Source organism: Phocoena phocoena, chromosome 1 (assembly GCF_963924675.1).
Source record: "Phocoena phocoena chromosome 1, mPhoPho1.1, whole genome shotgun sequence".
Taxonomy (NCBI): Eukaryota; Metazoa; Chordata; class Mammalia; order Artiodactyla; family Phocoenidae; genus Phocoena; species Phocoena phocoena.
In genome coordinates, this window is record NC_089219.1 from 161245915 (window position 1) to 161267006 (window position 21092).

At 41.8% G+C, this 21092-nt stretch overlaps 1 protein-coding gene across 1 annotated transcript in view; it reads left to right on the forward strand.

Annotated features, from left to right (window-relative positions):
• Positions 1 to 21092, forward strand: part of KIF26B (kinesin family member 26B) — a 482574-nt gene that overhangs the window by 238883 nt on the left and 222599 nt on the right. The gene's annotated exons all lie outside the window — the stretch shown is intronic.

A 21092-nucleotide genomic window follows, 5' to 3' on the forward strand; every position in this document is an offset into this window, starting at 1 on the left:
AATTCTAGGGAGTTTACGTTTTGATCAAATTTGAACTCCGTTTTGGTGGGGGATATTTTGATACTGGGATGGGGTCATCAAAATGTTAATATAAGAATAACAACCCAGACATTAAAGAAGAAAAAAATTCTGGTAAAAAGACCAGGTCTGCAGTATTAGAACAGAGTATCAAAGAATCTTTAAGGGAGGTAGAAAAAAAGAAAAGGTTGATCGCCTTTGCCTTTGTGAGCCCGAGCCCGGGATTGTCTGTGACGGCATCTTCTGGCATGTGTTTTCACGGCCCTGTCTCTCACGAAGACAACCAGGGGCCGGCACGTCTGCTAGCCCCCCATGTGATACATCTCAGGCTGGTTATTGGGTGTCAGTGTCCTGCTCTGGCTCCTTTAAAGAGCAATACTGAAAAAAGCAATAGGGAGAGAGTTGCTGTTAAAGCTTGGCCATGTAGGTGAGCTGCAGGGCTGAGTGAGAGGTCATCAGCAATCCGAAAGTCTGTGCCTGTTAAATTGATCACTCGTTGGTGTAAGAAAAGCCGGTCTGGAGTTGCTGAATGTTGTGTCAATTCTGCTGTTTGCTTATAGTTGAATAAAAACATTGCGTAGTTAAAAAAAAAAAAAACCCTACTCATCGCAACTAGAGAAGGCCCGCGTGCAGCAATGAAGACCCAAGCGGCCAAAAATAAATAAATTAATTTTTAAAAATTGTCTAGACTTTATGTGTGGTTCATTCTCTTTTAAAAAACAAAAACAAACACACAAAAAACTGAGAGAGGGAGAGAGGGAGAGCCAAGGATTACCAAGCCGTGTGTCGTCAAGTCTGACCAGGCCTGTCAGGATGGCTGCAAAACCTCCCTTCTGCTGCTGCCTCTGCAGCCCCCTGGCTGCACACCACTGGCTTCAGGTCCCCCAGGAATTCGCCAGATGCGTGTAGCTGGCTGTAGCAGGTACTGTTGGCCCCCACGCCCCCATGCCCTTCTGCTTATCATTCTCTAAACAAAACCTTGCAGCTCCCAAGGTCCAGGCAAATAAGTCTGACAGGAGTTGGTGGATAAATACCCCAGCTCCCTTCCTCCTTGGTTGGGATAACACTGAGACAAGGTCTACCCTGTCTCCCTGATTTCCTAAGTAGGACTGAGCCCCAGTTGCCGACGTCAGCAATCTGCTTGATAACGCATCCTCTGGTCATTTCCTTCCCTCCCTGTCTTGCTTTCCCACTTCCCTACACTGTTTCCTGGAATCACCCTCCAATGAAAGCTACTAGCACTCTCATCCTTATGCAGGGATGCTTCTAGGGAAACCCAGCATAAGCTATTGGCAGTATATCCTCACTCACTTACCCATTCATGTATCCATTCCTTCGTTCATTCACCAGGCATTTGGTAAGCCCATACTGTATGCCAGACATTATATTAGACGCCGAGGATGACAAAAGGGCAGCCACTGCCACCAGGGAGCTCCCCGTCCAGAGGGGCAGCCAGTCCCATTACTGGAGAGTTATAAACAACATGGAAGTCCAGGACAGAGCAGTACAGGAGAACTCCCAGTATCACTCTCCCAAAGTCTTGTCTTATCCATTCATTTCCTGTCTCGCCTTCTAGAATGTAAGATCCATAGAAAGAGACACTGGTCCGGCACGTTCCATCGTTGAAACCTCAACTCTTAGAACGGGGCTGGGGCTCAGTACATATTTGGTGAGTGTGTCTCAGGAACTTTAGGAGTCTGCCGTGGAGAGTTCCCTGCCAGCCTTCTCCTGTCCCTCCTCAGGGAGTCCACCTGTGTTGCAGCTCACTGAATTCCACTGTGGAAGTAGAGTCTCCAGTACAGAGGGACAGCCTGTGCTCAGGGCAGGAGAGAAAGAATGAGTGCCGCCTGCACAGCACTGCACCTTGAGGGTGGGGCCTTCTTTCTGGTCACTTGGAACTGAGTACTTTGCCCCACCAGGCACCTGAGACGAGTGTTTTCCTTTAACATAATGGAGGGGAATCTACTTCAGAGTCTGCTGACGTAAATGTGAATCACATCTAAAAAATACCTTGATAGCAGCATCTAGGCTGGTGTTTGACCAAACACCTGGGCGCCATAGCCTGGCCAAGTGGACCGTCGCACCTATAATCAGTACTCAGTCTAACGTGAAAATACTTTCCATTCTGTGCAATGCCAGGCTCCTACTGAGACACCCTGAGGTTGCTCCTGGCTCTGGTTTCTTAGCACTGGGGCTGCAGGGATGTGCCTGCTGGTCTTCAGGTGTGCCTCCTTCCCTCCCTCTGCCCACCTCCCACCCTTATCCTTCGGTCCTCAGGGTCCCCACCTGTGGACAGGCGCAGTTGAATGCTTGTGTCGTCTGGATCCGTTGGAGAGTCCCATATCATTTATCACTGAAGATGCTGAGCATTTTGTTTTAGCTTTCACACTAAAGGTAGAGAAAATAAAAATAGATATTATTAATCTTTACGCTTCTCCTGTGGTCCTAATCACCAAGCACAGCCTCAGAGTCCTATGGTGGATTACTACTTTGCATGTTCTTTATTTCCTTTAAAGCTAGGCACATGAGGAAGACTGATTTATGGAGTCTAGATCCTGCTTAGTTGGTGGGGCGGGGGGGAGGGAAGTGGCAGTAAATTTAGACATCACTAACGTTTCTTTACACATTCAGGAAAAAAAAAAAAATTAACTTACATCCATTGCTACAGAAGCTCATAAATCAAAAAATACCAAGTCTCTTCCCTATACACCTGGAACTTCAAAATTACAATCCATTCATTCTGTGATTGCCTCCTTCACAAAAGAGGCGTGGGGGTGATGGCTCAAACAGGATTTCCCAACATAGCTTTGATATCCAAGCAATAACTCACCCATGTCTTTTGACCTTTGCTTAAAAAATATTTCCGGGTAAGGGAATTATTTACCTGAAGCATAGACTCTAAGAATTTGGTCCCATTATCTTTTTCCTCTAATCTTCCTCCTTTATTACTCTCTCTTCTTTCTCTCCCTTTCCTTCTTGGGTTTTGGTTTTGGTTTGTTATTTTACATAAATTTCAAAACAAGTCTAACAGCATCAGAAACAAAACACCGAAAAGTCTTTATTTTCCATTCTGTTCTGAGCCATAGATTCCTCCATGTACTCAAATAATACACCCAAGAGGGCTGGTAGAATGAATTCGATTAGCCTCTTAAATGTTTTAGCACCTGCACACCATAGCGCTTCCAAGAGTGGGGAAAAGATTTTTCCTCCTATCCCTAAGGGATGGCTTGTTACTTGGGCCGTGTAGCTGTGTGTGCCACTTTACTGAGGCTAAGATTGAGTAGCCCTGGTAGAGAAAGAAAATCCTAAGTAAGTACAGGTACAGCTTCGAGGCCCCATATGTTTTTGTTTTTGTTTTAATTTTATTGAAGTATAGTTGATTTACAATGTTGTGTGAGGCCCCATATACTGTTTTTTCTGTTTTTTTTTTTTTTTTGCGTTATGCGGGCCTCTCACTGTTGTGGCCTCTCCCACTGCGGAGCACAGGCTCCGGACGTGCAGGCTCAGCGGCCATGGCTCACAGGCCCAGCCGCTCCGCGGCATGTGGGATCTTCCCGGACCGGGGCACGAACCCGTGTCCCCTGCATCGGCAGGCGGACTCTCAACCACTGCGCCACCAGGGAAGCTCGCCCCATATACTTTTACTTCTTAATTTTGTTCTTTGAAAACCATGTTTACTTTTTTTGAGAAAAAGGCATAAATAAAGGAAAAAGAGAGACTATACTTTATTTAGATTTTCAGGCAACCTTTAAAAATATGTCATACTGGAAGCAGTAGAAATGATTTTAAACTACCCTTCCCCCAGTCCTTCACTCTTAGTTATTTTTACTGAAGAGAAGTTAGGGCATATGCTCACACAAAGATTTGTCCATGAAAGTTCACAGCAATATTATTCATAATAACCAAAAACTAGAAACAACCCAAGTGTCCAATGGATAAACAAAATGTGGCATATTCATATAATGAAATACTACTCAGAATACTCAAACTATTCATATATGTACCAACATGGATGAATCTCAAAGTAATTATAGTGAGTGAAAGAAGCCAGACTCCCCCACCAAAAACAGAAGACAACGTACAGTATGATTTCATTTCTATCTGATTATAGACAATACGAACTAATCTATAATGACGGAAAGCATTATCAGTGGTTGACTAGGAATGGGGGTGGGGAGGGACAGATAACAAATGTGCAGGAGGACGCTTTTAGGGGTAATGGATGTGTCCGTTATCTTGCGATGGTTTCCCAGGTGTGTACATATGACAGATCTCACCAAATTCTAAATGTGTACAGTTTATTATATGTAAATTATACCTCACTAAAGCTAAATAATTGAGTTTTCTTGGGATTAGAGACAATGTTTTGAGATGGAGAGAGAATTACCTTAGAGAGTAAATGAAGAGTTGGGATAGGGGCTTCCCTGGTGGCGCAGTGGTTGAGAGGCCGCCTGCCGAGGCAGGGGATACGGGTTCGTGCCCCGGTCCGGGAAGATCCCACATGCCGCCGAGTGGCTGGGCCCGTGAGCCACGGCCGCTGAGCCTGCACGTCCGGAGCCTGTGCTCTGCAGCGGGAGAGGCCACAACAGTGAGAGGCCTGTGTACCGCAAAAAATAAAAAATAAAAAAATAAAATAAAATAGAAATTTGTTTGAACCTAGAGGTTCTTATGAAGTTTTGATAAGTACACCTTAAAACACAAGAGGGAGGCAAAAACCATCGCGGGGGAGGAGGAACTTCCCGTTTGAGAATAGGCAGTTGGAAGAACTCCTCAGTCTGGAAGACATGATGTGGGAGGGAATCTGAGTAGCTCATGTAACATGTGTATAGATTATTCACTTAATCTTGAGTTGGCTCTTAAGATTGAGAAGAAGCAGCATTAGGGAAAAATAAAGCAAGATGTCCTCCACATCCTAAGACACGGTTCTGACTGAGACTATAAATCTGCAGGTCCAGATTCATTCACAGATGGTAGGCTGATGGGAAGCTGTTAGCCAGAGTTGTCGGGTAGAGAACAAATCCCCAACTTCAAATGCCATAGAGGGTGACAACCTGCCTCTCTCATGCAGGGGGAGATGGAATTCTCAGCTCAATGCCTCAGGACTCCGGTCCAGTATCATGGCTGTTCTAATCTGTTTCTACAGCATTTTAAAAAGTGGCTGCATTATCCTGAACATTTTTATCAAGTAACAAATCAGCTGATATAAATGCATAAAGTTGGCTGAAAGCAGGCCAGGATTTCAAAGCCCCCTTCGGCACGTCTAGGTTGGGCACACGTCATGGACCCTCTCCTTTGGACGCGGACTCAGGGGCAGGCTGATGTAGAGTGACTTCCGGCATCTGATGTTTCGGATATGAACATCAGCAGAGCAGATGCTAGGCAGTTCCCCCCTGCACCTGGATTGTTTCATGCCTAAAAGGAAGGAATAAAAATCCAAATCAGTGCAGTCACTCAGAAAGAGGACAGGTGATGGCCTGGCGTTCTCTCCTTGGCTTCGTGTGGAATTGCAAAGTACTGCTTTAAGACTGTGAACTCCAGCCATCTGCTTGCTTGGATCCTGGAGAGCAATACTGCTGGTATCTGCCGCCCTAATGAGGAGGGCGCAGAGCACGGAGGTGCTGCTATCCGGTTCCTCACCGGCGAGGAGCTGGGCTTGGGAAACGCGGGGATGCACATTTGAAAGTGAAGACGCAGGAAGCCTGATGGCTCCCAGAGCACACGGCCGCCAGATTTCCTTTGTAAAAGAAACGGGACTGTATAGTTTAGAAAACACATTGACTTTTTTCGAGATGTCTGCACCTCAGCCACAGCTGAATAAGAGTCTTTCTCTGTTGCTGGCTTCTTGTTTGCTGTAATCCTATAATTTTCTGGTGCTCATGACCATCGGTGACTCTCTGGCTTCTTGTCCTCCCCCCATCTATCTGTTGGCTCCTGGGAGCAGGGGTTCCAGTCCACCTGGCTAGCCAGCATGTGATTCTGACAGTAATGAGCCACATGGGGAGACCCCAGGAGAGGAACAAGAATAGGTCATGCCTATATTTTTATGTGGAGATTGATAATCAAGGCTAACAATCCCGGCAGAAGGTGAACAACACATTAAACAGAGGGGCAAAGATAATAAAACATCTCCTGCTGGTTAACAGTCGTTGGGTGGAAACGTTCCCTGGAACTATCCAGCTGTTGCACTTCATGGCTCATAAAGCCTCGGTAACGTCCGTCAAGGGCCTTTTTTCTTGGTGAGGGACCATTTTTTTCATGCAGTTATGATAGCATCTGGTTCCTATCCCTGGAAATGCAAAGAATCCACAGGCACAGGCAGGCAGCTGCTGGGGAAGAGCCGGACTGCAGAGGCATCTGGCTCCTTTGATGGGTTTTGGGTCACTTCTGATCTAACGGGCACCATCGGCATGTAAATGCGGACTCATTGGGCGGTCTGAGCGTCTGCTGTGTTCCAAGTTATCACATGTAATCCTCACAACTGTGAGGTAGGGATTATCATCATTTAAAAAAGAATACCATGGGGCTTCCCTGGTGGCGCAGTTGTTGAGAGTCCGCCTGCCGATGCAGGGGACACGGGTTCGTGCCCCGGTCTGGGAAGATCCCACATGCTGTGGAGCGGCTGGGCCCGTGAGCCATGGCCGCTGAGCCTGCGCGTCCGCAACGGGAGAGGCCGCAGCAGTGAGAGGCCCGCATACTGCAAAAAAAAAAAAAAAAAAAAAAAAGAATACCATGGAAACCAGAGCCCTGGAGTCTTTGAGGAAGCGTACCCAGGTCACGCTGCTGCAGGCGACAGTCCAAGATGTCCATATCTGGTGGCCTTTGCTCTGTGCCACATTGCTGCAAAGATGGAAGAAGAGAGGAGTTGCTTGCTGTGTGTGCTCTGGGTACGTGTGAAATAGCTCTGCACTTGCTTCTCCTACCTGGTGCTCGGGCACGTGTGTGCTGAGAAGGGGTGACACTTTCCAGAATACTCAAAGTAAACCATGGGAGTACTAAGTGACCTGCTGTTTGAGATCAGGTTTCCCAGGAGCAGGTCGTGAAGTAAGGAGCCCTGTGCAAGTGATTTATGAAGAACGTGGTCCCCGGGGGACCTGTAAGGGGGTGAGAGAGGCCGGGAAGGGAAGAGAAAGGGGAAGCCAAAGAAAGGTACATCTTCGCGCCCTTGCTCCAGCAGAGGTTGGCTTTCAGCATCAGCCTGGTTCTGCCGGGGAACTACACCTCAGAGCTGTCCTGAGCTGGGCAACAGAGCTGGGGCCGTAATACTCCCTGACCGCCTATTAGAGTTGCAGGAGAGCAGGAAATCCCAGAGACATCTGGCCAGCTCTCCACTCAAGCAGGCAGCCCAGGCTCCAGCAGCCCAAGGATAGGCCTTTGGAAAAGAGCAGCAGGTGCTGACTGTTAGGAGCAGAAGTGCACTGAAGGACAGCACACAAAATGCTACAAGAGCGCTGAGGGGCCCTGGGCTCTGCACCAGCCTTGTCGCCTGCACCTGCCCTTTGTCACACCCAGCTGGCAGAAGAGGACACTGATGAGATAGGAAGACAGCAGGGAGATGAAGCAGGGACCCCCGGTGTTTCCAAGCAACACCCTCAGCTCTAGCTCCACAAGAAAGAGTGTCGATTTTCCTAAATTCTGGGAACGGTGTTTTTTCTATCACTGCGTTCACATGTCTTTGATCAGTGAGCCACTTTCAACCCGAGTCAGCGCGGGACGGAACGTTGGGTTATTTCATGTTGGATGATATAATTCATGTGGACAAGGCAGATCTCTTGGGAGTGAAGGGAAGTTGTTCCTAAGTAAACTTCCGTGTTCTCTTAGGAGGTGGGAAAATGGAAAAGGAAAATAAAAAGTCGGGGGTGCCCAAGACAGAGAACCTCCCCATCTGAAACCATGCTGTGACTTGAAGTGCAGATTCCAGACCCATGTGTGTCTTTCTTCAAAACCAATAGCTGCATGTGAAAAAAGAAATTATATAGTATGTGAACCCATAGCAATGATATTTTAAATGAAAACAGATTTCTTCCATTTAAAAGAAATGTCAACTCTTTGTTTTGGGGTATGGGGGTTCCCCACATGTGTTCCAGCTGAACAGGAACACCAAATCCTGATGTAGTTTATAGCAGAATCTGGTTCTGTCCTTAGCTTTCTTTGTATCTGTCACAGACGTCGGCATCGAGGACTCTAGACGCCAAGTACATTATGGTTTTAAAGCTGTGACTGAGCAGAGACACGAACGAATCTTCCTCCTTTTTGGGCTGTCTGAGGGCACAGAGGGTGAAATCCAGGCGTGGTAATCAGGGACTGCAGTGGATCCATGCTTCTCTTATTATGTAAGCCGAGTCTTCCTGGCAACCCCAGTGTGGGGAGAACCATCAAAGGGGCATGGGTGAGCACTGAAACAGTGATGAATGAACATGTTTTATGATGATAATGGAATTACAGTTTTTTAAGTTTACCTATTCTTTAGAGACATATACTGAAATATTTACAGATGAAATGTTACAATAATGCAGAAGAAGAGAGAAGTGTTGGGGAGAGGGGGGTATACATGGAGTAAGATTGGCAATGAGTTGATAATTGTTGAAACTGGGTTGCAACACAGACTGTTCTATTTGTGTATATGTTTGAAATTTTCCATAATAAGAAGGAAGAAAGGTCATGAAATAGTTTATACTTAAGGGTCCATCCAGAAGGCTCGTTGGAAGCACAGCCCTGCTGGTCCCAGAGTATACCTTGCATTCTCCCTGGTGACCATATTTATAGCCTCTGCTGCAGGACTGCTGTGGACACCTGGCACTGCTGCCACCACCCCACTGCTCCCAGGACCCCATTCTTCCAGGCACAGGGCCCCCAGCGTTGCGATTCTAGTAGGCCTCCTCCCTTATTTCTTGCAAAATTAGTCTTTAAAAAAACTTTTTAATATTGAAGTATTGTTGATTTACAATGTCGTGTCAGTTTCTGGTGTACGGTAAAGTGATTCAGTTTTATACATATATTCTTTTTCATATTCTTTTCCGTTATGGTTTATTATAGGATACTGAATATAGTTCCCTGTGCTATACAGTAGGACCTTGTTGTTGTATCTATTTTATACATAGTGGTTTGTATCTGCTAACACCAAACTCCTAATTTATCCCTTCCCCACCTCTTTTCCCCTTTGGTAACCATAAATTTGTTTTCTATGTCTATGAGTCTGTTTCTGTCTTGTAAATAAGTTCATTTGTATCATATTTTAGATTCCACATATAAGTGACACACATGGTATTTGTCTTTCTCTTTCTGACTTAATTCACTTAATATGATAATTTCTAGGTCCATCCATATTGCGGGAAATGGCATTATTTCATTCTTTTGTTTATGGCTGAGTAATATTCCATTGTATAAACAAACCACATCTTCTTTATCCATTTGTCTGTCGATGGACATTTAGGTTGTTTCCATGTCTTGGCTATTACAAATAGTGCTGCTATGAACATGCAAACTTACTCTTGACACGAGTGCCAGGGACTGAGCTAATTTGAGCAATGCTGACTACTACAATTTCGTTGGCCCTCATGACATTCCCTTTTCTCAGAAAAAAAACAATAAGATAAACACTGGGTTTGTTTGCTTCAATAGAAGGAGCCCAGCTAAATTTTATAGTGCTAGTTAAGAAAAGTATAAGGAGCTGTGATTCAGTCCCAGACATCTGCAGCCCTGGAAACAGAGTGGCCATGTGGACAACTAGGCCTAGAGCAGGCTCAGAAAAGAATCAGGCCTGGGATCCCAGCCTCTTGCCTCCGAGGTGGATTTTTATCCCCCAAGGCCACCTCCTTTTGGTAAGTCTGGAGCTTCTAGAGTTTAATTAGAGGAACACAAAAAGTGACTAAGAGTAATTTAAAGAATAACCAAAAAGCCTATTATAAAGCAGTTAACTCTTATGTGAATGGTTTATCTCATGGAGGTGGTATCTGATACAACTGCAAATCCTGCTGTCTTCCAGTTTACAAAACATCCACGTGGAACTCTATCTAGCCCCTGCCATTTTACGCAAAGACAGATCATTACTGCTATCACTAGGGAGTTCCCACAGACATTGACTGGGTTCTGGAGGAGAAAAGGAAATTTCATTATTTGGGAAGTAAATTTCATTTTCTTTCATATTTGGGGGTACAGTTTCTGACTACACCTCTGGTCTCTTTCATAAAGATATGTGTACCGTGAACGCTAACAGATTCTAGGATATAATCTGATTGATTGATTGGATGGTAATATGCTCTGCAGTTGCAACTCTCAGCTCTGTTTTATTTGCCCCTTCACCTTACGGCATGTGGGGTGGATCAGGCTGGCTCCTCTGGAGCTGGTGCATTGCTAGTAAATTCCATGCTGCCGCTGTGCTTTGGTCTCCTCTCCTCAAGGTCAGTTGATACTGATCAGGGCAAGGACCTCATGGCGAATGTTCCAGCCCTGGAACATTCCTGACGTTTTAATTCATTCTGCCCAACTTATCTTTCGTTTTGAGTATCTACTAAGTGAATAAGAATATGCTGAGTACTGGGAGGATAGATCATAACTCTTAATAAGGACTAATCTCAGAAAGAAGGAATTAGTATAGATCTTCTGGAGGGCTGGCCAATGCTTAGAAGCCTGGAGGAGACCTGGGAGTTCTCTCAGTTACAGAAACAGCCCAGGGCTCTTCTCAGCTTGGTGTGCAGACAGATAGCTATCATTCAGTTTCAGAATTGACATCACAACCTATAAAGTGTTGAATCCTCTCTTGCATTCCCAGAGCTACCTTGCATTTTAATAACTTCATGTTCTCCATACATTGAAAAGTATATTATTGAACATCTATGGATTCCAGATAGTGAGGTCTGCTAGGCTTTGGCTAGCTTTGTGGGTTTTAAAGCCAGAAGCACCCAGCAGCTATTAAATCCTTAAAGTAATACAAAATCTATGCATATTCTCAGAGTAAAAAACCTTCAATGCCTGGAATGAGGAGACTGTTCAGTGTAGCACACCTGTACTTGAGGATTGATCCCATGTTGCTGTTTTGGGTCTGCAAGTTCAGGATAACATCACGTGGATTTTTGAACCAAAACGAATACAACAGACAGTCCATCACGATAACAGAAGGATGCTGGAGCCTGCAGATGCCATCCACATCAAGGATTTTGCTTTCATTGAGCTCTGCAACCCCGTGGATTGTCATATAGAAGTGATTGGGGTGAAAAGAGCCAAGATGTTCCTAAAAATCAGTGAGAGCAGTTTGCAAGCCTGAGTCAAAAAACAAGCTGAATACACCACAGAGGAAATTTTCTCAATAACTGTTTTTGGAGGAGGTTTTAGATCACTTGCCTTTGAGTAACATTTGTTTATCAAGTGTCCAGTAATCACTTCCATTGTAGCTGGAGCAGGAGGGGCTGTGTTTTCATCGCAGACCTAATTCCCATGATTCAATGTGCCGTAAAAGCTCCATTTTTATCGCCCTTTCTATGGCTGACATACATTTCCACTTTGTATTGTTTATCAGATAACTTACTACAAGCTGGGAAGTGCATTCACTAAACACCTGACTAGCCTCAAGCTCTTTACTTTTGACAAAACAGGAGACAGAAATTATAATGACTTTTCCATTTTAGACTGAATTATGGAATTTTGTGATTAAGATTGCTTTGAAACACTTGGTTGAATAGAGAGGTAAAATATTCTTGATACTTTACTGCTGGGGGAGGGGTTTATCCAACAAAAGACATAAATTTCAAATGACAATTTGTCTCAAAGATATGCCTCTACCATAGACGCTTTTTAATCTTTTTATAGTCTACTTGATATCTTATGCAATTATTGTCAATGCTTTCTGCTAATGGATTCATTGCAAGTAGGTTTACCATACATGGAATCTACTTTTTCTTGTGTAAGCATTTTTCATTCTTATACATGTGAGGTGTGTCCATACATGATGGATGTGCCATTTATTGTTAGGAGAGAAAAATATATCAATAGGGATTGTACATGTATTTTGCCTTGGGCAGCAGCAGCATTGCAACATAAAATGTGGTTGGTTTATGTCTAGGCAGAATGTGGTGGGTTTCCTTGCTCTCCTTCCATTGAACCCCTTCCAGCAATCAACTGTTTCCTCCAGATGGTATTTTTGGTGGCCATTTTCTCTCACTCCTCTCCGTTGACTTTGTTTTTCCATCCGCAAATTGCTTTCTCTGTCTAGCTTGGAAGCAACAGAGTGGCTTCTCCCAAATCACTGAGTTTACAGGGCTAAAGGTGCTTGCTTGCTACCCATGTTAGTTGCCTGGGATTAGAATTTGAACGTGAAGACTGGGAGGAATAGCACCATGCTTCTCTGAAAGGATTTTCACTGTTGCTCCAGGTGTTCTGAAAAGAGGAAATGAGTCACCTTCAGTCACTTTTAATGCTACAGGGAGAAAGGAGTCGTGTTAACTATATAAGAAAATGATCTAATCCTTTTCTGTGTGGTCCTTTCAATAAAGTTTACGGCACTCTCCAGTGGGTCCAGTGGCTCTGAGAACAATAATGGCTGGTGAATTATTGTTCCATCTCTGCTATTATTTGATTTCTGTGCTTTGGTTAAAAAAAAATTCACTTCATGGGGCTTCCCTGGTGGTGCAGTGGTTGAGAATCCGCCTGCCAATGCAGGAGACATCGGTTCGAGCCCTGGTCCGGGAAGATCCCACATGCCGCGGAGCAACTAAGCCCGTGCGCCACAACTACCGAAGCCCGTATGCCTAGAGCCTGTGCTCCACAACGAGAGAAGCCACTGCAATGAGAAGCCCACACACCACAACGAAGAGTAGCCCCCGCTCGCCGCAACTAGAGAAAGCCAACGCACAACAACAAAGACCCAACGCAGCCAAAAATAAATACATAAAATAAATAAATTTATTTTTTTTAATGTTTTTTTAAAAAATTCACTTCATCGTGACAATCTTTTGAGAAAACGAGGAGACCAGTGGTGTTATACCTCTTGTGTAGGTGTATTCTGTGGTAGGATTTAGAATGAAAGAGTGTGAATACTGAAGGGATCTTCTCAGACTGAGGTACCTGAACACCCAGGCATAGAGAGTGATGTGCCAGAGTCTCTGAGAAGCTGTTGGGTATATGGCACATCTTCTTGGGGGCATTAGTTTTCCTTGAAATCTTGGAGGTTGGGGGAGACCAACTTTTTAACTGTTAAACACAAAGAGATGCATTATGGAACACAATATGAAATTTGGATGAATTTTTAAGATACAGAGTGAACTTCTAAGTAATTTCTTGCTAGATTTAGACTGTTTGGAGTTATGTCTCCACCATGGGAACTAATTCACTCTGTCCATTGCCATTAGATCTACTACAGGGAAAAGTTTATTTTTCTGTTTTTCAAAGAACCAGCTGCTTGCTGTATTTTTTTTTATTGGTTCTAGTGTTTTTCTATTTGCTACTTCATTGTTTTCTGTTTTTAATCTTATTATTTCTTTCCTTCTGCTTTCTTTCAGTTACTTTGTTGTTGGAATTGGGAATTTAATGCATTTGTTTTTATTGATATAAATATTTAGGCTATGAATTTTCCACTCATGACGGCTTTAATGGTATTTTATAGACTGATATGTAGTGTTTTATTAACACTCTGTTTTAGAAATTCTGCAATTTTGGTTTGTATTTCCTCTCTTACCTGAGAATTATTTAATATAGATTTAAAAAATTTCCACTGGAAGAGCCTTTTGGTTTTATTTTTTTTAACATCTTTATTGGAGTATAATTGCTTTACAATGGTGTGTTAGTTTCTGCTTTATAACAAAGTGAATCAGCTGTACATGTATCCCCATATCCCCTCCCTCTTGCATCTCCCTCCCTCCCACCCTCACTATCCCACCTCTCTAGGTGGTCACAAAACAGTGAGCTAATCTCCCTGTGCTATGCGGCTGCTTCCCACTAGCTATCAGTTTTACATTTGGTAGTGTATATACGTCCATGCCACTCTCTCACTTTGTCCCAGTTTACCCTTCCCCCGCCCCGTGTCCTCAAGTTCATTCTCTAGTAGGTCGGCATCTTTATTCCCGTCCTGGCCCTAGGTTCTTCATGACCTTTTTTTTTTTTTTTAGATTCCATGTATGTGTGTTAGCATACAGTATTTGTTTTTCTCTTTCTGATTTACTTCACTCTGTATGACAGACTCCTGGTCCATCCACCTCACTACAAATAACTCAATTTCGTTTCATTTTATGGCTGAGTAATATTTCATTGTATATATGTGCCACATCTTCTTTATCCATTCATCTGATGATGGGCACTTAGGTTTTCTCCATCTGCTGGCTATTGTAAATAGAGCTGCAGTGAACATTTTGGTACATGGCTCTTTTTGAATTATGGTTTTCTCAGGGTATATGCCCAGTAGTGGGATTGCTGGGTCATATGGTAGTTCTGTTTGTAGTTTTTTAAGGAAACGCCATACTGTTCTCCATAATGGCTGTATCAGTTTACATTCCCACCAACAGTGCAAGAGGATTCCCTTTTCTCCACACCCTCTCCAGCATCTATTGTTTGTAGATTTTTTGATGATGGCCATTCTGACTGGTGTGAGATGATACCTCATTGTACTTTTGATTTGCATTTCTCTAATGATTAATGATTTGGAGCATTCTTTCACGTGTTTGTTGGCAATCTGTATATCTTCTTTGGAGAAATGTCTTTTTAGGTCTTCTGCCCATTTTTGGATTGGGTGGTTTGTTGTTTTGATATTGAGCTGCATGAGCTGCTTGTATATTTTGGAGATTAATCCTTTGTCCATTGCTTCATTTGCAAATATTTTCTCCCATTCTGAGAGTTGTCTTTTGGTCTTGTTTATGGTTTCCTTTGCTGTGCAAAAGCTTTGAAGTTTCATTAGGTCCCATTTGATTATTTTTGTTTTTATTTCCATTTCTTTAGGAGGTGGGTCAAAAAGGATATTTATAGGACATTCCATCCAAAAATAACAGAATACACTTTCTTCTCAAGTGCTCATGGAACATTCTCCAGGATAGATCATATCTTGGGTCACAAATCAAGCCTTGGTACATTGAAGAAAATTGAAATTGTATCAAGTATCTTTTCCGAACACAATGCTATGAGACTAGATATCAGTTACAGGAAAAAATCTGTAAAAAATACAAACACATGGAGGCTAAACAATACACTACTTAATAACCAAGAGATCACTGAGGAAATCAAAGAGGAAATCAAAAAATACCTAGAAACAAATGACAATGAAAACACGACGACCCAAAACCTATGGGATGCAGCAAAAGCAGTTCTAAGAGGGAAGTTTATAGCAATACAATCCTACTTAAGAAACAAGAAACATCTCAAATAAACAACCTAACCTTATACCTAAAGCAATTAGAGAAAGAAGAACAAAAAACCCCAAAGTTAGCAAAAGGAAAGAAATCATAAAATTCAGATCAGAAATAAATGAAAAAGAAATGAAGGAAACAATAGCAAACATCAGTAAAACTAAAAGCTGGTTCTTTGAGAAGATAAACAAAATTGATAAACCATTAGCCAGACTCATCCAGAAGAAAAGGGATAAGACTCAAATCAACAAATTAGAAATGAAAGAGGAGAAGTAACAACTGACACTGCAGAAATACAAAGGATCATGAGTGATTACTACAAGCAACTGTATGCCAATAAAATGGACAACCTGGAAGAAATGGACAAATTCTTAGAAAAGCACAACCTTCTGAGACCAAACCAGGAAGAAATAGAAAATATAGACAGACCAATCACAAGCACTGAAATTGAAACTGTGATTAAAAATCTTCCAACAAACAAAAGCCCAGGACCAGATGGCTTCACAGGCGAATTCTCTCAAACATTTAGAGAAGAGCTAATACCTATCCTTCTCAAACTCTTCCAAAATATAGCAGAGGGAGGAACACTCCCAAACTCATTCTACGAGGCCACCATCACCCTAATACCAAAACCAGACGAAGATGTCACAAAGAAAGAAAACTACAGGCCAATATCACTGATGAACGTAGATGCAAAAATCCTCAACAAAATACTAGCAAACAGAATCCAACAGCACATTAAAAGGATCATGCACCATGATCAAGTGAGGTTTATCCCAGGAATGCATGGATTCTTCAATATATGCAAATCAATCGATGTGATACACCATATTAACAAATTGAAGGAGAAAAACCATATGATCATCTCAATAGATGCAGAAAAAGCTTTCGAAAAAATTCAACACCCATTTATGATAAAAATCCTCCAGAAAGTAGGCATAGAGGGAACTTACCTCAACATAATAAAGGCCATATATAACAAACCCACAGCCAACATCATCCTCAATGGTGAAAAACTGAAACCATTTCCACTAAGATCAGGAACAAGACAAGTTTGCCCACTCTTACCACTATTATTCAACATTATTTTGCAAGTTTTAGCCACAGCAGTCAGAGAAGAAAAATAAATAAAAAGAATCCAAATCAGAAAAGAAGAAATAAAGCTGTCACTGTTTGCAGATGACATGATACTATACATAGAGAATCTTAAAGATGCTACCAGAAAACTACTAGAGCTAATCAATGAATTTGGTAAAGTAACAGGATAAAAATTAATGCCCAGAAATCTCTTGCAATCCTATACACTAATTATGAAAAATCTGAAAATGAAATTAAGGAAACACTCCCATTTACCATTGCAACAGAAAGAATAAAATACCTAGGAATAAATCTACCTAAGGAAACAAAAGATCTGTATGCAGAAAACTATAAGACACTGTTGAAAGAAATTAAAGATGATACCAACAGATGGAGAGATATACCATGTTCTTGGATTGGAAGAATCAACATTGTGAAAATGACTATACTCCCCAATGCAATCTACAGATTCAATGCAATCCCTATCAAACTACCACTGGCATTTTTCACAGAACTAGAACAAAAATTTCACAATTTGTATGGAAACATGAAAGGCCCCAAATAGCCAAAACAATCTTGAGAAAGGAAAACGGAGATGGAGAAATCAGGCTTCCTGACTTCAGACTATACTACAAAGCTACAGTAATCAAGACAGTATGGTACGGGCACAAAAACAGAACTATAGATCAATGGAACAGGATAGAAACCCCAGTGGCAAACCCACGCACCTCTGGTCAACTGATCTATGACAAAGAAGGCAAGGATATACAATGGAGAAAGGACAGTCTCTTCAATAAGTGGTGCTGGGAAAACTGGACAGCTACATGTAAAAGAATGAAATTAGAACACTCCCTAACACCATACACAAAAATAAACTCAAAATGGATTAGAGTCCTAAATGTAAAGCCAGTCACTATAAAACTCTTAGAGGAAAACATAGGAAGAACACTCTATGACATAAATCACAGCAAGATCCTTTTTGACCCACCTCCTAGAGAAATGGAAATAAAAATTAAAAATGGGACCTAATGAAACTTAAAAGGTTTTATTATTTTGTTTATTTCTGGTTTTATTGCATTATGATCAGATAATGTTTTTATTATTTCTACTTTATGAAACTTATTTAAGTTTTATTTATGAGTTAAGATACAGTCAAGCTTTATGAATTGCATATGAGAAGGGTATAGTCCTTATTTTTTGAGTGCTAAGTATGATATATATAAAGAAAATCTATCTTTATTTTTTAACATCTTTATTGGAGTATAATTGCTTGACATTGTTGTGTTAGTTGCTGTTCTATAGCAATGTGAATCAGCTATATGTATCCATATCCCCATATCCCCTCCCTCTTACATCTCCCTCCCACCCTCCCTACCCCACCCCTCTAGGTGGTCACAGTGCAGGAGCTGATCTCCCTGTGCTTTGTGGCCGCTTCCCACTAGCTATCTGTTTTACATTTGGTAGTGTATATATGTCAACACCACTCTCTCACTTCGACTTAGTTTACCCTTCCCCCTCCCTATATCCTCAAGTCCATTCTCTACATCTGTGTCTTTATTATCTATTTTTTAATAAAGTTATTTTGGAATAAATATCAAACATAAAATCTGCCATTTAAACTATTTTTAAATGCATAATGTAGTGGCATTAATTACATTTGCAATATTGTACAACTATCATTACTATTTGTTTCCAAAACTTTTTCATCACCTCCAACAGAAACTCTATACCCCTTAAGCAATAACTCTCTATCCCTCAACCCCACCACCAGCTCATAGTAACCTCTATTCTACTTTCTATCTCTATGAATTTACCTATTCTAGATATTTCATATAAGTGAAATCATTCAGCATTTGTCCTTTAGTGTCTGGTTTCTTTCACTTAGCGTACTGTTTTCAAGGTCCGCCCAAGTTGTAGCATATCAGAACTTCATTCCTTTTTATGGTCAAAAAATATTCTGTTATATCTATATACCACATTCTGTTTATCCATTCATCTGTTCACAGACACTTAGCTGTTTCCACCTTTTGGCTACTGTAAATAATGCTACAATGAACATTAGTGCACAAGTAGCTGTTTGAGTCCCTGTTTTCACTTCTTTTGGGTATATACCTAGGAGTGGAATTGCTGGCTTATATGGTAATTCTGTGTTTAGCTTTTTGAGGAATTGTCCAGCTATCTTCTACAGAGGCTGCATCATTTCAAATTCCCACTAGCAAAGCATAAGGATTCTAATTTCTCCACATCTTTACCAACATTATTTTCCATTTTGTTTCTTTGTTTTAAAAATGATAACTAGTATAGTAGGTATAAAGTGGTATCTCATTGTGGTTTTGATTTGCATTTCTCTAACCACTAGTGATGTTGAGCTTCTCTTCATATGCATATTGTCCATTTCTTTGACAAATGTCTATTCAAATCCTTTGCTCATTTTTAAAATGATTTATTTATTATTTATTTATTTATTTAATTTATTTTTGACTGCGTCAGGTCTTAGTTACGGCACGTGGGATCTTTGTTGATGCACCTGGGATCTTTCTTTGCAGCACGCAGGCTTCTCTCTAGTTGTGGCGTGTGGGCTTTCTCTCTCTAGCTGTGGTGTGCAGGCTCCAGGGTGTGTGGGCTCTGTAGTTGTGGTATGCGGGCTTAGTTGCCCTGTGGCATGTGGGATCTTGTTACTTGACCAGGGATCGAACCTGAGTCCCCTGAATTGTAAGGCAGATTCTCTACCACTGGACCACCAGGGAAGTCCCATCCTTTGCTCATTCTTTATTTCTTTTCTTTCCTTTTTTTTTGGCTGCATTGGGTCTTCATTGCAGTGTGCAGGCTTCTTACTGCGGTGGTTTCTCTTGTTGTGGAGCACGGGCTCTAGGGCACACGGCTTCAGTAGTTGTAGCTCACGGGCTCTAGAGCTCAGGCTCAGTAGTTGTGGCACATGGACCTAGTTGCTCTGTGGCATGTAGAATCTTCCCGGACCAGAGATCGAACCCATGTCCCCTGCATTGGCAGGTGGATTCTTTACCACTGCCCCACCAGGGAAGGCCCCTTTGCTCATTTTTCATTGTCTTTTGTTGTTGAATTGTAGGAATTCTTTATATCATCTGGGTATTATCAGATACATGATTTACAAATATTTTCTCTCAGTGTATATATTGTTTTTTCACTTTCTTGATAGGGTCTATGATGCAAAAGCTTTTAATTTTGGTGACATACAGTGTATTTTTCTTTTGTTGCTCATGCTTTTTGTGTTAATAGCTAAGAATCCATTGTCAAATCCTACGTCATGAAGATTTACGTCTATGCTTTCTCCTAAGAGTTTTATGGTTTTAGCTCTTATATTTAGGTTGTTTATCCAATTTGAGTTAATTTTTGTTTATGGTATGAAATAGAGATCCAAATACATTCTTTTGTATGTGGATATACAGTTTTCCCAGTACACCAGAGATTTATCTTACTGATCATATTGTTTAGGTCTCCTACAGCCTTACTTAATTTTTTGTCCTCTTGAGTTATCTTTGGACCGAGAGTGGCAAGTTAAAGTAGTGCCAGTGTCATGCTAAGTTATATTGGAGCCTGGGGCTCCAAAAGAAAAACTCAGTAATACTGCTCCTATCTTTATTTTAAAATTTCAAATTTTATTTATTATAGGTTGTATGCATTAATTTTTATTTTTTAAAATATTGCATTAAAATATTTTTTATTTCGGTTCCTGAGTTTTGGGCACTCCCTATAATGGTGCGTCTGAGGAAAGTGCCTCACTCACCTCACCCTAATCCCAGTCTTGGGCTAAAGGCTCCTATTATTAGTGTGTTTCTGTCTGTTTCTCCTTGCAGCTCATGCAGTGTTGTTTTCTGAAAGTGGTTGCCATGTATTTGATGCAAAAGAATTCATAAACGTTATACTTTTGTTGTGCATTGTGGCTTTCAGTGCTACAGAGTCATTTGTCTTGTTTAATGCTTCTTGACCTGCATTCTACCTTGTCTCATATCAGAATCACAAACTGTAGGGGGAAACTTGAGATGCTAACAAGTCCTCAGTTTACCAGTGATGAAACTGAGACCCAAAGACTTTGGAAGAAGTTGGAATAATTATGCCTATTAAGTTAAAAGTGTTGATTGCTTTACTTCTAAGTACTGACATAGCAACAGCCTCAGTATACTTCCATGTGGAAATGGTATCACTCTGAAGTTGTGTAAATCAAAATTACAGTGAATAGCCTCGTTATGTGTAAGCAAGCACATGGGCCACAAACCCAACTGAGGTTTTAGGATGGGCAGACTCGAGTAAGCTCTGGGCTGAATGTGGTACCCTGTGAGGGAGCTGAAACTTGCACCGGTGTGAAGGATGTGAGCTGGAGGAAGGCCAATTCGCTGATTTGGACGATTCAGCCGACTCAACTAGTTAGAAATTTTGGCTTTAACAACAAGATCCTGGGCCTCGTTTTTGAGCTCCTGGAAGTTGTATGAGAGAAGAAGGGAGTTGTTTTGCCGCACTTTACAGAGTCCAGTCTCTTATCTTTCCCTTTTGTACTTCTTGCGGCAACCTTACAGCCTCTACATTAATTAGCCTGGCTTCATTCAAGCAGTTCCGCAGCATTTGAGACTGGCTTCTTACTTTTCTTCTAAGTGGTTCTCGTGTCTGTGTCTTGGAGCATTCAGGGAGGTGAATCTGAAG